This window comes from Neofelis nebulosa, chromosome 12 (genome assembly GCF_028018385.1).
Source record: "Neofelis nebulosa isolate mNeoNeb1 chromosome 12, mNeoNeb1.pri, whole genome shotgun sequence".
Classification (NCBI taxonomy): domain Eukaryota; kingdom Metazoa; phylum Chordata; class Mammalia; order Carnivora; family Felidae; genus Neofelis; species Neofelis nebulosa.
In genome coordinates this window covers 8,796,396-8,808,481 of record NC_080793.1, presented here as the reverse complement: position 1 = coordinate 8,808,481, position 12,086 = coordinate 8,796,396, and the positions used below count along the sequence as shown (strand labels likewise).

The following is a 12,086-nucleotide window of genomic DNA, read 5'->3' as shown; positions in this document are numbered from 1 at the left end:
CTTATTCTTAAAAGTTTACACACCTAGTTTCCGAGGTTTAAATGTTATTGAAGGACTTATTCTGATTTTCTGTACCTTTGCTTTCTGGATATGTGATAGGAGTTAGAATATTGATGAGATTTTTTTTTCTTCCTATTAAAAGTATATTTGTTGGGCTAGATAAATGACTTTAATAGATGATAGATATGCGGAATGAAAACATACACATTTTCCTTATGAGAGACATTGGGTTTATGTTATGATTTTTGGAAAGAGTATGCTTTCATTTTAAAAGAGGAATAATGAAGGCATATTTTAGCCTCGATTTTTTAAAGACAGAATTGTGATTTTGGTCCCCCATGGAAATTTGAACAAATTTTCAGGAAAATGTGCTCATGGAATTCTCTTGATTATTATCTAACACTATTAAAAACATTAAATTTATTATTTCTATTTACAAAAAAAATGAGTTGCTTGGATCCATTTGTGTCGAACCCAGTTATCCTCCACTAATACATGCTGCATTCTTGCAGGGCTTAAGTAGTAGGAAAAATTATACCAGAGTTGTGTACCGGTAGCATTTTATTTGAACTCCAGCTTATCTTACAGACTTGACTGTATTATCTGGCCCAGGGCTGAGTAGTCTTGAAAATATAAAATAAGTAAAAGGTTTGGTCCTTGTTCTTAAGGAGCTTACTGTCTTGAGCTGGGCAGATAAGATACGTGAAATATCTAAAAAATGAATTTAGTCACATAAAAGACACGTTGATTGACTCAATCAGTGCATGTTCTGGGTCAGTCATCGGTGGCACCGGGCCAGCTCAGACCACCGCCTCTCCCGAAGGAGCACGTGTGTCACTGTAATTCGGGGCGGGAACTGGTAAATACCGGGAGAGGGATACAGATAGGGCACGGTGGGGGTTAAGAGAAGGGAGGGTGTGACCATTCCTGGCCAGGGATCTTACGGAAGCAGCCTGGAAGGCCTCACACAGGCTGTCTAACGCGGGTTGGTGGTGAAAGAAGATCGACAGTAGATGTTGGCCAGCAATGTGATTCTTGGCGGTGCTGTATTCCAGGGGCAGTGAGCAAGTGGCCCTGCCTAGCAGACAGTGTGAGGCAGCAGAGCCGAGTGGTACAGAGCCGGCAGACTTTGAAATCGGGCCGGCTCCGCATACTGGCTCCACCACCCACCGTTGTCTGGGAGCTTCTCTGAACCCCAGTGGTGCCAAAGAACACATGCTCTGAAGTCGTGCCTGTTTCATCATTTCCTAGCTGTATGATCTTGGACTTCTTTTGGCCCCCGCTTTCTCATCTGTGGGGATATCATATTATTATATAAATGGAGATATTAATATTATCTGCCTCATAGAGTTGTCGGGAGGATTGAATGAGATGGCACGCAGAAGCACAGTTGCTGTTAGGTAGCCGTCTGTGGTGGTATAGAAAAAATTTGGCAATAAACGTAGAACCGTGACTCTCAACTCAGGTAAAGACTTTGAACCTGATCCAGTAAGTCATACGGAGCTCTTATAAACAGTGAGAGTGGTGTTTGGGGGGAAAACAAAGTCATGAAAGTCGGATTATTTATTCACTTACTTATTTAAATGTTTATTTTTGAGAGAGAGCATGCGTGCTGGTGGGGGAGGGGCAGAGAGAGAGGGAGACAGAGGATCTGAAGCGGGCTCTGTGCTGACAGCAGAGAGCCTGTTACGGGGCTGGAACTCATGAGCCGTGAGATCATGACCTGAGCTGAAGTCAGACAGTTAACTGATCTCCCAGACCCCCCAAAGATGACCCTTTGTAGACTTGTGGGAACCACACACTGTCAGGTTGGGGAGGTACTTGAGTGTAGGGGTTCTCAAACTTGAGCAGCCACCTGCATCACATGGAGAGTTTATCACAACAGGCTGCTGGGCCCCATCCCCAGAATTTCCAATCCAGTAGGTCTGGGGTTAACCCAGAACGTGCATTTCTAGCAAGTTCCCAGAGGATGGTGATGTTTCCAGTCCCAGGATCACGCTTGAAGAAACCCTGCCTTGGCGAGCCCTAGACTAGCCATCGTCATCCCCAGCCTGATGAGGCAGCTCACTGGCTAAAATTCTTCCTTCCATTTGTTCAGGTTTTTACTCTGGAGCCATGAGTGTGCGTGTGTGTGTGTGTGTGTGTGTGTGTGTGTGTGTGTGTGTGTGTAGTTGACTTTTTGAATATTATAAAGTAAATTTTAAATACATTTAAAAATTCCAATAATGGGAATTAGGTGGTTCACTTGGTTAAGCATCAGAGTTGATTTGGGCTCAGGTCATATAATCTTGAGGTTTGTGAGTTCAAGCCCCATGTCGGGTTCTGCACTCACAGCACGGACCCTGCTTAAGGTTTTCTCTGCCCCTCTCTCTGCTCCTCTTTCACTTGCATGCATTCTCTCTCTCTGTCTCTCTCTCATAATAAATAAATAAGCATTAAAAAAAATCCATGTGTCATTCCTCTGCCCTGCAGCCCCTTTTTTCATCTCCTTTGGGTACCTTGGAGTCTTTAGAGCTACTCACCTCATTCCCACATAGTTGTAATCAATTATATGTACAATTATATGTATAATTTTACATTTCTCTCTTTTTTTCATTTAGCTATATTTTGTAAATGTCTTTTTTTTTTTTTAACGTTTATTCATTTTTGAAAGACAGAGACAGAGCGTGAGTGGAGGAGGGGCAGAGAAAGAGAGACACAGAATCCAAAGCAGGCTCCAGGCTCTGAGCTGTCAGCACAGAGCCTTGATGTGGGGCTCGAACCCACAAACTCTGAGATCATGACCCGAGCCGAAGTCGCACGCTCAGCCGGCTGAGCCACCCAGGTGCCCCTGTAGATGTCTTCTTGTTATATGGTCTCCCAGTTACCATTTTAATCATGTGGTAGCCCAACATTGCCATAGACTCTCTGGGTGCCAGTTCCCCTCCTTTTGTGCAATTAAGGTTGTGTCGACTCTTCCCTTGTTAGAAATGACAGGCACTGGTGGTTGGCATGGTTGAGACGAGTGAAATGAGCCAAGTTCCATTTTTGCCCTCTCAGGATCTCTTGAAATTCTCACTCCAGTGTTTTAAGGAAGGAGACATTTGCTGTCCTCTGACCAACAGGCGTGATTAAATTAGTAACTGTTTTGTGGATTCTCTGGTCATGAGAAAATAAGGTTAATTTTTTTTTTTTTTTTAACACACTCGGGTTGATGAATGTTGTTGGAAACTCAATAAATCTTGGGCATCCTGAAACTCAAAGTTGGTAAAAGGGTGGCCAGCAGCCTGTAAAATTGAAATTTTTGCATAGACTTCTTTTGACCTTGACCGAATGAGGTAGAAAGAAGTCCTCGTGAAGAACCAAACTTGGCTGTTCACATCAACAGTGAGGATAGGTTTCGGGGCTCAGTTGGCTTGATTTAAATTGGGCGTACACTTGGTGAGCGAGAACGTGGAAGCTCAGACCTTTACGAGAAGGCTCACGGAGGGCTTCTCGGTGCTCACCCGATAACCATTTAGTGGAGGCCTGTCACCCCGCAGTAGGCCCGGTGCTAAGCGCTGAGAGGAGGGAAAAGCAGTTTCTCTGCCCTCCTGGAGCTGTGTCTGGCTTTAGGAACCTCCAGCGTTTAGTGCCCAGGCTGCTGCCTCACTGGATCCCAGCTGTTCCCTGCCTTCATCAGGGATTGTTTCCTTGCAAGGAACAAAGGCCCACTCAGTCCAGCTCAAGTCTGAGGCGATTCACGGAAAGCATGTGGGTGGGTCTCACCAAAATGAAGCTCAGCCAGCACAGCTGGGCCTCATGTGACCGGGAAGCCATCAAGCAGCTATTTTCTCGGGTTCTCTCTGGTCTGTGATTTCTCCCCTGCAAATCGGTGCCGTTCTGTCTGCGGCCCAGCTCCCCTGATGGCACGGTCACCTCTCTCCCGTCTGTTTTCCCAGTGGTGATGGTTTGTTTATTTGTTTGTTGGGTTTTTTTTTTTTTTATTGTGGTCAAATATGCACTACATAAAATTTAGCATTTTTAAGAGTACACTTCAGGGGGGCAGTGAGCATATTCACAATGTTGTGCAGCTATCATCATCACCCACTATCAGAGCATTTTTCATCATCCCTGAGAGTAACTGTACCCATTAGACAACAACGCCACATTCCCTCTCTTCCCAGCCCCTGAAACCTCTAGTCTACTTTCTGTCTCTATGAATTTGCCTATTCTAGGGACCTCATGTAAGTGGAGTGCTACTGTCTTTGTCCTTTGTGTCTGGTTTATTTCACTTGGCATGCTTTTTTCAAGGTCCATCCGTGTTCTAGCATGTATCAGAATTTCTTCCCTTTCATGGATGAATTGTGTCCTTTATAGACACCACATTTGGTTTATCCATTTATCTAAATGAATACTTGGGTTGCTTGCACTTTTTTAGCTATGGTGAATAATGTTGCCATGAACGCTGGCGTACGAGTATTTGTTTGAGTCGCTGTTTTCAAATCTTTTGGGTCTGTTAGCTAGGAGTGGAATTACTGGATCGTGTAATAATTCTATTTTTAACTCTTAGAGAATTCCCAAGCTTGTTTCCACGGTGGCCGCGCCATTTTACGTTTCCATCAGTGATGCACGAGGGTTCCACTCTCTCCACATTCTCACCCATATTGGCTCCATTTTGTTTAATAGCCATTCCAATGGATGTAGAGGGGCACCTCCTCATTGTTGTGATTGGCCTTTCGCTCGTGATTAATGATGTTGAGCATCTTTTCATGTGCTTAATGGTCATTCGTATTTCTCCTTTGGAGAAATGGTATTGAAGTTCTTTGCCCTCTTTGCCTGTTTTTTAATGGGGTTGTTTGTTTTGCTGTTGAATTGTTTGTCTTGTACTGAGTTACAGGAGTTCCTAATATATTCTAGATACTAATTCCCTTATCAGATATATGATCTTCAAATCTTTTTCTTGTTATCTTGGCTGTTTTCTTACTCTGTTGACAATATTCTTTGATGCATAGAAGTTTTTAATTTTCATGAAGTCCAATCCATCCATTTTTCCTTTTTAAAATGTTTGTTTGTTTATGTAATCTCTACATCCCACATGGGGCTCAAACTCATGCCCCCCGAGATCAAGAGCCATGTGTTCCTCCGACTGAGCCAGCCAGGTGCCCCTCATCTATTTTTTTCTTTTCTTGCAGGTGCTTTGAATAGTATATTCAGGAAGTCACTGCCAAATCCAAATGTCATAAAGATTGCACCCTGTGTTTTCTTCTAAGAGCTTGATAACTTTAGGTTTTACGTTTTTTGTGTTTGATCCATTTTGAATTGTTGTATGTGGTATATGGTGTAAGGTAGGGGCCCAGCTTCATTTGATAGGTTTATGATCTATTTGGAGTTATTTCATGTGTGTTTGGAGTGACATAGGGGTCTCGCTTCATTATTTTGCATGTGGAGATCCATTTTTCCAGCCCCATTTATTGAAAAGACTGTCCTTTTGGGGTGCCTGGGTGGCTCAGTCAGTTGAGTATCCAACTCTTGATTTTGGCTCAGGGCTCATGGTTTGTGAGTTCGAGCCCCACATCAGGCTCCTCACTTGAGTGTGGAGCCTACTTGGAATTCTGTCTGTCTGTCTGTCTCTCTCTCTGTGTGCCCTCCCCCTGCTTGCACACACTTATTCACATGCTCACTCACTCTCAAAATAAAAAAAAAAAAAAAAAAGACTGTCCTTTCCCCATTGAATGATCTTGGCACCCTTGTCTAAAATCCATTAACCATATATGCAAGGGTTGATTTCTAGGCTTTCTCTTCCATCCTGTTAGTCTCTATGTCTGTCCTCACACCAGAGTGATATTTTATTTATTTATTTATTTATTTTTAAATTTTTTTTTTTAACGTTTTATTTATTTTTGAGACAGAGAGAGACAGAGCACGAACGGGGGAGGGGCAGAGAGAGAGGGAGACACAGAATCGGAAGCAGGCTCCAGGCTCCGAGCCGTCAGCCCAGAGCCCGACGCGGGGCTCGAACTCACGGACCGCGAGATCGTGACCTGAGCTGAAGTCGGCCACTCAACCGACTGAGCCACCCAGGCGCCCCCAGAGTGATATTTTAAAATGTTGACAATACAGTGTCTTTTCTTTCCTAAAACCCTTGGCTGCCCATTCAAGACCCTTTACAAAGCCCTACAAGAGCCTGTGTGATCCGGTTCTGCCTTCCTCTTCCACCTTCTCTCATGCCACTCCCTCACTGTGCTTCACACATTTGGCCTTATTTTGGTCTCTAGAACGCTGTGAGTTCTTCCCTGTCCCAGGACCTTTGCACTTAAACTTCCTTCTGCCTGGAATGGGCTTCTCCGGCACTTCTCATGGCTGGTTTCAGCTTAAATGTCACCTTCTCGGGGGCGCCTGGGTGGCTCAGTCAGTTAAGCATCCAACTTTGGCTCAGGTCATGATCTTGGGGTCCGTGTGTTTGAGCCCCATGTAGGGCTATGTGCTGATAGCTCACAGACTGGAGCCTGCTTTGGAATCTGTGTCTCTCTGCCCCTCCTCCACTCACGCTCACACATGCTCACTCACTCTCTCTCTCTCTCTCTGTCTTAAAAATAAATAAACATTAAAAAAATTTAAATGTCACTTTCTCAGAGAGGCACTCTCCCTAAAGTGGTTCTCTTCTCCATGCTGTTCTCTAACTCAGCATCCTATTTCTTTTCTTAATAGTATTTAACACCCTCCATTTATTTCATTTATTTATTTACTTTCTGCTCTGTCATCCACCAGGAATGAGGGTGGGAACCATGTCTGTCTTGCTCACTGTTGTATTTCTAAGACCTGGTACACACTAAACTCTTATTAAATGTTGTTTGTTACTAAATTGACTTCCAGCCCCCTAGTTTCCCCTGGTCTTACAGCCCCAATGCCCACCACCGTCTGTTCATCCTTGAGCCCTAATTTCAAATTCCAAGTAGAACAGATTGGTTCCTCTGGTTCAGGTGTCTGTCCCTGATTGACACTGTTGTGTTCGGGGAAGTGGCATCATGTGGTATAAAAACGGCCTCTTAAAAAAAAAAAAAAAAAAAAAAAAGACCTCTTAGACCCATCACCTCAGCACAGTTTGTGGGTGGGGGGCAACTTCTCTCTGAAAACGTTATAGACAAAATTCAGTTTCAAAAGGCATGACCTTCTCCCCCCCCCCCCCCCCCCCCGGCCAAATGGTTCTCTAACATTCCCTCATCTGGTAGATGATTTACAATCTCAAACTAAAAAACACCTGGTGAGAATTTCTTCTTCTTCTGCCAGTGGACTGTTCTCCCTGGCACTTTTCTCAGTCCCACACACAAGGGTGTAGATTATAAACTTCCTAAAAATAGAAAGCATGGCTCTTTAGTTACCACTGTCTGCCTAGCACCAAGCAGAGTACTTAACATTCATTACTTAGTAAGTATTGATTGAATGAATGAATGGTTCAATTTGGTTGAAATTAGAAAGTAGCCCAACCCATCAAATATAAATAAAGGAAAGGAATAATGAGCCTCTTTGGCACCCCCCCCCAATATAATTGGACTCATTAGCTTGCAGTGCGTTCCATCTAAAATATATGCCATTTTTCTTCTTGATGAATTGAAAGTCTGGTCTCTCATGGCAGCATTCTCGGCAAAGCATAGCTATTACACCATCGACCATTCTTCACCACTTTATATCAAAATCTGTCAAGAAAAGCAAAGATTGTTTGTAGCTTTTATTGATCTTTTCTTGGCCTTTGACTCAGTGGATAAGAACCTGATGTGTTATGAATGATGAATGGTATGGGCACAATATAGATCTCTCTCCTGCCCAGCCCAGCTGCTGATATTCATATAACCCTACATCTGGATACTTCTGGGGGTGTCACAGTCTGCAAGGTAATTTCAAAGGGTAGTATTTTGTCCATTGCTTTTTAAACTTGGACCTCAATGATGCAAGCCTGTGTTTGGATGAGTTGCACTCTCCCCTGATGCACGGGAAAGACACATAAATGCTTCTCTATGAGCATGGCAGGGTTTTGTCGTTAGGAACTCACAGTGGCCTCCAAGGCTACCTGGTGGGACTCTCTAATCACTATCAAAAGGACAGTTGACTGTGGACTTGCTTGGCATCTGAGGTTTTATCTGTGTGGGGACTCTTGAAGTCCCGATACGTAGCGATTTGTATTTTTGCTCAGACACGAATTTGGATTATATCTGTGGGACTGTTGTACAGAAAGATGATTCTTGGCTAATGAGTGACGTAGCTGCTGGTCCCACGTCCCTGACACAGTGTGGTTTTGTTCTCTGTTCAGGGTTGAGTAGGCTTTTTGTTTTCATAGGCATTTGATAGGAGAAATTACATTCTGTGTAGTATTACCAAATTGAGAGATTATCGAGGGCACCAGCATATTTCCCTCAGGAACACTCAAACATCAAGACTTCAACATTCTGCAGCTAAAATCACAAGTTGGGCAGATGTTCTCCAAATCGAACTGGCTTATATCTAAGTCTGCAATAGCAGGTTGACTCCGTTAGGTACCTCCAGGCATGTTTATCTCAGAGCGTTTACCAGTAAGTTAGCACAGCTTAAAAGTGTGGGTGCTTTTTCGGATATTTTTGGTGTCTTGGTGGGTGATTGGTGATGCTGACTTTGAAACTTTTCCAGGCTAAAATCACTGCAACCGTTCCCTGTGATGTAGAACCTTGAGACCTTCAACGTGTAATTATGTATTATAATGGAGCCAGAAACCTTCTATTGTGATTATTATTTTGTTATTACTATTATTAGTTTCAATATTTATTGAATGTTTACTGTGTGCCAGTCACTGAGCTCAATGCTTGGTGCATTTCCCTATTTAACCCTCACAAACAATTGTAGGAAGTAGGCATTATTTCATTACGCAGCACCTGGTGCATGGTGGGGGGAGACATTTGTGGATATTGAATGGATCCCCATTTAACTGATGATCTCAGAGAGGTCCCACAGGCAGTGAAGCGGTAAAGGTGACATTTCAACCCACATCTGTGTGCCTCCAGGAGCCCCTGGGCCTCATCGCCCAGCCTCCAAGCCACTGTTTACAGGCTGTTTTCTAAAGAAACGAAGTTGATTGTTGGGAGCAGACAATTCTGCCCTTAATCAGCAGCACAGAGTAGCTCTGCTTTAGGTTTTTAGCTCAAACATATAATTTCAAACTCTCTTCTGGCCAAATCTTAACAGGCTTGATTTTAAGAAGAATGTTGATAAGGAATTATCCAAAGAGACATCCATGCCATAATAGTTTAAATTTAATTCCTGGATTAATGTCCACCATAAGATAGCTACCAAAACTTGGCCTTGCTCTTCTTGGCCACTCTTAGACTTGCTTCTCTTGATCTGTGCCTTGGCATTATGTCTTTAACTTGGCCTGATGGACAGAATGGGAAAAAAGCCATATGAATCTAGATGGTATGTCTCTTGAAGGATGCTCTTGATTTTTCTGTCTGCCGTAAAGTGTCTCTTTTAAAAGGGCCTATGAGAAAAGTTTTGCTCAGGACCAAAAAGTATGATGCTTCTCCTGAGGAGCTGCTCTGTTGTTAATCTTATGGGCACTGGGAGTCCTGTCAATGACTGGGGCTTTTTCCTCTTTGAATTGGCCTCCAGGGAGGCTCAGAGCCCTAATTATGGCTTGCCTCTCACCACCTTAAAGGGCTTTATAATGTACATCCTGATCAGATTCTCTTGCTTTCACTTTATTTACCCACACCCAATTCGCCCTTGTTCTGGGCTTGCTCTTATCTAACTCCATCCTTTGAGTAAGGTATATCTCAGTAAGCTGCTTTAAAGGTTTTAAAAAATAAGGTAGAGCATAAACAAACAAGGCATTTCCCTATCCAGCCCTGAACCGCCTATCTTCTGTCCCCCATTGACGGTAGTCAGGTTTATGGAATGACTCTGACCCTTGTCTCCTCCCCACCCTATTTGTTGATATAGTATGACTTATGACCCACTTTCCAAGATCAGTGGCACCTGAAGAGAATTAGCACCACCTGACCAGCCTTTCGGTGACCATCTTGGGGAGTTGAGACCCCAGATGATACCAACTCCACTAGCTGAACACACACTGTAATAAGAATACCAAACAAGTCCTCCAGACTTTCCCAGGCAGAAATCTTGGAAACAGCCATGACATTCAGCATGAGCATCCTCTCTAGTTTCAAAACTATAACTAGAGAGGGGCACCTGACTGGCTCAGTCATTCTTGATCTCAGGGTCATGAGTTTGAGCCCTATGTTGGGTGTGGAGTTCACACACACACACACACACACACACACACACACACACACACACCTACCTACCTACCTACCTACCTACCTAGAATTGGAGATACTCCACCCCCAACCTTCTGCAGGTCCAGGGATGCTCATGCTTTTCCTTCCTGCTGGCTTCCCATCCCCGTGCTGCCATGTCCTTCCCCACGAGGGGATCTCCCTGCTGCTGTGGCGGGTGTCCTGGGGTCTTTGTTTACTGATGCCTGTGGTCTTCAACTAGTGAGATATAGTACCCTGGCATCCTATAAAAATACTTTCAAATTCTGACCAATATATATTTCAAATATACTGACCAATGTATAAAAGTTTATCTTTTAGATAATCAGAGATACAAACTGTTCATAGATTGTTTCCTTGGTAAATTCTTCGCAGGAAATCTAGTTTTCTGCCTTGATTGTGGTTTTTCACATACCCAGGAGGCAAATTTCTAACGTGTGTCTCAAGCACGCAGTCTTGCTTGGTGCCTGCTGGATAACATCCTTTGCCTCTCACATCTTGCCTGGGCCAGAGTGATCTCTGCCCTGCACCTGTCACGTGCGCCCCCTCAGCATTCAGGAAGACCGGGCTCAGGAGCAGGTACCATCAGTTGTAGCAAAAGTAAATTTTTAACTTGCTCAAAAGTATATCATGTTATGTACCTTCGTATACTGTTGTCATGAAGAGAATATATTTTCATTGTTTTGTAAGTGCTTTCTTTTTTAAGTTTTATTGATTTGTTTATTTACTTTGAGAGAAAGAGAGAGAGAGCATGAGTGGGAGAGGATCAGAGAGAGAGGAGAAAGCGAGAATCCCAAACAGGCTCCACACCAACAGAGCCCAATACGGGGCTTGAACCGATGAACTGTGAGATTATGACCTGAGCCAAAAGTTGGATGCTCAACGGACCGAGCCACCCACGTGCCCCTAAAAGTGCCTTTTAAGAACCTGTAGTTAACTTCTGAATTCAGACAGGTCCACCATCAAAACTGGGGGATCAGACAACCGCGAACACACACGCACACGTTTGAAAACCACTGTTTTACTTCTGTCAGGGCTGCTAAAGTTGAAAAGGAATTTGGTCTTATTTCCAGAATTTCACATGTGGGCTCTGAATATTAAGAGCTCTTTTTTTAGGTCCTTGGAAGGAAGTGTAGCCCGTTTAACTTATTCACTGCCCCCCCCCCCCCCCCCGGCAGGCAGTTAGGAGACAGTCTCCCGGGCCTCTAGGACCAAGAGCATCTGAGGTCCCACTGAGGCCTCCTCTCCCTGCCCCTCAGCTGAGGCCCTGGCGTTTCAGCCCCTGCCTGTCTCGGGTCAGGTCGCCGTTTTCTTCAAGTACACATCCATCCCAGAGGTTGGAGCAGCTTTTCACCCTCTTTGCAAGAGAAGGGACAACCCGTGGGCTCTACAATTTGCTTCCCTTGCTTTCCTGACCAGGTGAGTTTAGGGAAAGTCCTGCCCCCAGTCCTGTCATGGCCGACTGACCACAAAGGGCTCCCAGTTTCACGCCCACTGTTACTATTGAGCCACAGCTAATATTCTCGTTTTTATATTGAACTATCTCCCCCACTTAATTAATGCAGTAACTTTGGCTTCCTTTATGTGTAAGAAAAGGATTGTGTGCTTTCTGGGCTTTTTAATCGGTCTACTGCAGTCATCACTGTGGTGCACACGGTCTTTTAAACTCATAGTCTCAAACTGCATTTGCTGAACAGATGAGAAGATTTTTTAATTACTCTGGGAGCACATTTCAGCTGCACTCTGAATTCTCTTTTTTGATCCCTGTGATAGTTCCACTAGTTCCCTTCTGAATCCCTCCTTTGGATGCTTCCCCTTCTTGTCCTT

The 12,086-nt window shown here is 44.0% G+C and overlaps 1 protein-coding gene across 6 annotated transcripts in view; it reads left to right on the top strand.

Moving 5' to 3' along the window:
• Positions 1–12,086, top strand: part of GARNL3 (GTPase activating Rap/RanGAP domain like 3) — a 153,319-nt gene that overhangs the window by 39,814 nt on the left and 101,419 nt on the right. The gene's annotated exons all lie outside the window — the stretch shown is intronic.